A 5,822-nucleotide genomic window follows, 5' to 3' on the forward strand; every position below is an offset into this window, starting at 1 on the left:
TTGGCCATTAATTAGTGTGCATTATGATCACACTTGATCAATTAATGCAAGGGTTTTGTTTCATGTAAGAGCATTAGATCTGATCAGTATAATGTATGCAAACATCTGCCATTGGCTCTCTTTCTATGTTTTCATCTGATGTATATGTTCCTCCTATTAACTTAACATGAATAATAACAGGAAAACGATTCCACCAAGAATATTTCTTTTGTGAACTATTCCTAGTGACTGAATTTCAGGAGAGGAACAGATATGTGTGCTCTACTCCGACGAGAAAAATTTACACCTCAACAATGCAGAATTTATTTGTCGCATCAAGAAGGCGCCAAAAAGCACGCTTCCTGAATCCTGATGCATACATGCATCCTTTTTACCAACAGCTCATGTGTACTTGCTGTCTGAATTTTGTAACGGCTGCAAATTTTGTTCAGTACAATTGCTGTATATGCAGACCAGTTTCATTTAATTAACATATTCATTGACATGGATCCACTGCGTTAACATATTCAGTACAATTGCCGCAAACTCATGTGTACCTGCCAAATTTGGCAACTGCTGCAAATTTCGTTCCACACAAATGGTGCCAGTATCAAATCAAACCATATTTCACGTCGCAGAGAAAATGTATACTTGACGACAATGGTGTTTACTTCACTGAATATCTGAATTCACATATTCATTGACATAAATCCACTGGATTACAAGGGAATTTACAATGCCTGATACATAATATGAATTCATATTGACAACTTCAATCAATTACAGTGGGAAATGTTGGCAACATTCACACGTGTTGCAGTTCTTCCTCTTCCTCTGCACCTTCAAGTGTCATTCGCAGCTTCTCGGCTCCCTTCCTCCTGCAGAGAAATCAGGAGTGCCCATTTTGACACGCTGGGAAATGACATGACCAAGGAGGAGAATAATCAGTACTTCAAAGTAGCAAGGAAGAGAAGAATCAATACTTGAACAAAAGAGAAAGGGCATACCCATGGGCTTTATCCATTGCATTTTACCATGATCAATACTTCAAAACTGGTTTGGGGCAAGATCACCGGTTTTGTAGGTCAGCTCGGGAGACTGGAGGAGCTCCACTTGGAGTTTTGGACAATAATATCATTTCACCATGCTCAAGCAGTCAACAGACTACAGGTACTCAGTATGGCCAAAGGATGGCCAGTCCTTCAAATCTAGCATTCACGCATTTGATGTTTTGGATGCTCACTTTCATCTAGCATTCATTGCTCCTGCATGTGAAAAGACAGGAAAAGTCATTTAGTCACACAAGTGCAGATCCAAATATTATTCTAGAAAAACAGTATGTTACATACTATTTTTTGAAAAGAGACATTACATAATGAACCATCCAATCCAAGCAAAAGAATAGAAGCATTAAAAGATCAACAGCTCAAGAGTTCATATAGGATAAAGTTGTAAAGTACACACATTCAGTAGATATATTTTTGACGTGTACATTCAGTTGATATCACTAAGCTTTCAGATGAAGACAGCCTTAAAGGTGTAGCCATGCTGGTTTGTTTTCCAGTTACTTATGCAATTAGAGATTAGACATGTTTATCATAGGGTTAATGAAAGATATAGCATTCGTGGGCAGAGACAGTTTCTGAACTCCACAATTTCAATTGCCTCCCAGACCCGTTAACATCGCAGAAGCAAGCGCACTACTTACCCTATTGTGTTCATTTTTCTTTAGCATGAGTTTTGCTACTGGGACTCTTCGAAAGACCACTGACCTGATCATTTCTTCAGTGGTACAGGATAAAATGTATTGCTATATGTTTTGAAATTAGGTGTATACGGCCCCTTGTTCTCTTCAAAATATAATTCATGCCGTAGGCATCCTACACTAGCTTCAGGGTGAAATGCTGCTGCTAAAGCAGGACGCATGGCCTCATCTCTTGACCCCCTGCCACTGGACTGCCTGCCTTCAGTAAGCAATCTGTGTGCCTAATCTGGGCAGGCTGCGTTAATGTCATGCATGGACCCTCACCTCGGCTCAGTACGTGGAAAAGGACAGCAATAACACATTATTGTCTGAATCTGATCATCGCTAGTGTATGTATTGCCATATACCAATTCAGCAGAGCAGCTTGCGGATGAAAAGTAGTACGTATAATACTGTAACACAATTGGAGTGTGTCTGAAGAATTTAGCATGCAATAGAATTAGCCAAACCCTCTCTGACAGAGCTTCTCTTGTAGTGGTATCTACTAATAGTTCAGTGAGGGCCTCCCTCAGCTTGTATATCCAGCCAAGAAAGGAGGAGGGGAAGGGGAATTACCGGTCGTGGAGCTCGTGGAGCTCGTGGAGGAGCAACGTTGCATCAAGGTGGTGGAGGTCGACGGTGGGACGAAGGCCAGCGGATGGGGAGGAAGAACCAGGCCGCGCCGGTCCGGCAAGGCCGAGAAAGGCGCCGGCGAGCTTCAGCGAGGAGGGAGGCCGACGGCTAGATCCAGCGAACAAAGAGATGGGGAGCTTCAGAGGGGAGGGAGGCTAGAGGCGGCGCCGGCGCGAGTGGATGGCGGAGTGCCAGCGTCCATGGATTTGAACCCACGGTTTTAATCCATTTTCGTTTTCTTTTCCTCCTGAAACCAAACCGCCCCGATCCAGTCCATTTAACTCCCTCGACGGCCACGCCAGCCAGCCGGGGCGACGTGCCGGAAGAGGAGGCGCGTCATGGGGACCACCTATTGTAAAGATTAGGGTTGGGGGAAACTGCATGACGTCTAATACGGGTGTGACTATCTCATATATACATGGGTACATGAAGTGTACAAATATAAGATACAGAGTATGTACAGAAGCTACATATAAACATTGTTTAACATCCTCCCTTAATCTTGACTGTGGCCTGAAGTGCAAAGCAAATTAGCAAATTACATATATACAAAAGCTACATATAAACGATGTCGAACTGAGGTTGTGGAAGTGGCTTCGTGAAGATATCGGCAAGTTGATCTTTCGAGGAGATAAACTTGATATGAAAAAGTTTCTGTGCAACACGTTCCCTCACAAAATGATAGTCAACTTCGATGTGCTTGGTACGAGCATGAAAAAACTAGATTGGACAAAAGATATGTCGCACCAATATTGTCACACCAAAGGACTGGCGGCTGCTCTAGAGAGACTCCCAACTCTCTCAACAGAGACTGTATCCAAATGAGCTCACTGTGGCATTGGCAACTGCCTTATACTCTGCTTCAGCGCTACTCCGATATAATGTGGCATGCTTGCACGCACTCCAGGCGATCAAGTTAGGACCAAAGAAGACAGCATAGACCCCCGTTGATCGCCGGTCATCCAGGCTCTCAGCCCAGTCTACATGAGAGAACGCTGAAAGAGCACTCAGGAGGTAGACCGAAGATGCAAGCCATACGAAACAATATAAGAGAGATAACGCAGTATACGCTTCACAGCTGACCAGTGTGAAGTCCGAGGAGCATGAAGATGCTGGCACACACGGTTGACCGCATAGGAGATGTCCGGGCGTGTGATATTCAAGTACTGCAAGCCACCAACAATAATGTGGTACTCTGTAGCATCATCTGAGGGAAGCAAAGCACCATCCAAGGCAGATAACCGACCAGTCGCAGACATAGGAGTGGTAGCATGCTTGCATTGCAACATACCAGCACGCCGCAGCAAGTCCAAGGAATACTTATGCTGAGTGAGAGTCAGGCCAGTGGTGGACCGTGAAACCTCCAGACCAAGGAAGTAATGAAGAGCACCCAGATCCTTGACAGCAAAATGACCACCTAGAGCAGACAAGAGACGATCAACGATAGTCACCGAGGAGCTGATAAGAATAATGTCATCAACAAAAACCAGTAGGTACATAGTAACCTCAGGCTGATGGAACAGGAACAGAGACGTGTTAGCAGTGGAAGGAGCAAACCCATGACGTCGAAGAACCGAGCCAAGTCGGGCATGCCATGCACGGGGAGCCTGCTTAAGTCCATAAAACGCTTTAACAAGATGAGACAAATGATGTGGACGAGCAAGATCAACAAAACCTGGAGGTTGCCGCATGTAAACCTCTTCCTCCAAGACCCCATGGAGAAAAATATTCTGAATATCAAGTTGACGCAGACACCACCCATTTGGCAACAGCCAAGGACAGAAGCAGACGAATAGTGGTAGGTTTGGCAACTGGACTGAAAGTATCCTCATAATCAAGACCATATCGTTGTTTAAAACCTTTAGCCACCAGTTGTTTCTTTTATCGCTCAATAGAACCATCAGCATGCTTCTTGTCCTTCAACACCCACTTGGAATCAATAATGTTGACACCAGACACAGGAGGGACCAAGCGTCAAGTATTGTTCCTCTGTAGGGCCACAAACTCCTGCTCCATGGAACTGCGCCAATAAGGAATCCGAAGAGCCACCTGAAAACGCCGAGGCTCAGCAGTGGTGTCAGCATCTGCCTGTGCCATACACACCGCAATCCACGCAACCATCCTGTCAGTGCGCTCCTTCGACCGAGCAATACCACTCTGACTGCGCGTACAAGGACGCGGAATAGCGGTAAGTGGCGGAGGTAGCGTCGAAGACGAAGTCGATGAAGATGGCGAGGACGACGCAAACCGCTCCCCAAGCTCAGCAGCCACGTGCACCGGTGGCACGTCCGGCAGCATGGGAGAGCCAGTCAGACTAGGCGAACGACCTGGCGAGGACGGAGTGGAGGCCGGCTCGGCCAACACGGGCGTCGGGCTAGGTCTACACGGGGGAGTCGCGACGGAAGCTGGCTCGGCCAGCTCGGCCGGCTCGTGACCAGCCCCACGCTGGAACGAAGAGGTGGGGCCCGGCTCGGCCAGCTCCGTCAGCGAGCCAGGTGACAGGGTGGCGTCACGAGCGGGCTCGACGGATGCCCGAGGGGGCGTGGTCGGCTGCTCATCCAGAAGCTCAAGGCGTGCTCCTCGTCCAGTAGCTGCACCATGGTTAGGTAGCAACAAGGGGATATACACAACATCTACAAATTGACCAAGCAAAGGTAAAACAGATTTCTTAGGTGCAGTCACTAGTGCAAAACTGGGCAATAGCACCGGTTCGTAAGGCCCTTTAGTGCCGGTTACATAACCGGCACTAAATTGTGGTCACTAAAGCCCCCCCCCCTTTAGTACCGGTTCAGCACGAACCGGTGCTAAAGGGCAACCACGTGGCACGAGCCAGCTCCGGGGGCCTGGAGCCCTTTAGTACCGGTTGGTAACACCAACCGGTACTATAAGGTTTGGTGGGTTTTTAGTTTTATGATTTCTTTTTCATTTAATTTTGTGTTTCCATTTTAATTCTTTTTCGTTTGCTGGTATTTTACGATACTACACATTGTACACGTTATGCATATATATATGAATAGAATTTCTAGTAGAACCAATCATCGAGTTCAACATGATTGTCATGATATTATAAGCGTTCATATATAACACCACAAAAGTAAATCACTTAAGTTCAGAACGAAGAACACGGACATGAAAGGACAAGTACTAATTAAGAGCAGCATGAAGAACTAGCTGAATCACTCCTGCTAGCTACTCTCTCTCTGGTAAAATAGCATAGAACATGTATAGCTCTCCTGATTGATCATACTGGAGCATGCCGATGAACCTGTCTCCTAATCGTGGGCTGCGCTTCTCATTGCTGCCCCCTAGTACTTCTCTGCGATCATTAACAATTTTCCTCCAATCTTTCACTATTAAGCATTCATCGCTTCTAGAAATCCTGAATGCATTCATGTGCAATGCAGGATATCTTGGCCGTAAGCTAACAATTGAGATCTGACCTTTAGTCTCGATCCCCTGAGGCACA

The 5,822-nt window shown here is 46.2% G+C and overlaps 1 long non-coding RNA gene across 1 annotated transcript; it reads right to left on the minus strand.

The window, feature by feature from the left end:
* Positions 1-616: 616 nt before the first annotated feature.
* On the minus strand, positions 617-2,614 carry LOC119324054. The gene is made up of 3 exons (XR_005156743.1): positions 2,300-2,614; positions 987-1,244; positions 617-891 (listed from the first exon to the last, which is right to left on the minus strand). It is a non-coding gene; the product is annotated as an uncharacterized LOC119324054 (long non-coding RNA).
* Between the last annotated feature and the right edge of the window lie 3,208 nt (positions 2,615-5,822).

Source organism: Triticum dicoccoides, chromosome 6B (assembly GCF_002162155.2).
Source record: "Triticum dicoccoides isolate Atlit2015 ecotype Zavitan chromosome 6B, WEW_v2.0, whole genome shotgun sequence".
Lineage (NCBI taxonomy): Eukaryota > Viridiplantae > Streptophyta > Magnoliopsida > Poales > Poaceae > Triticum > Triticum dicoccoides.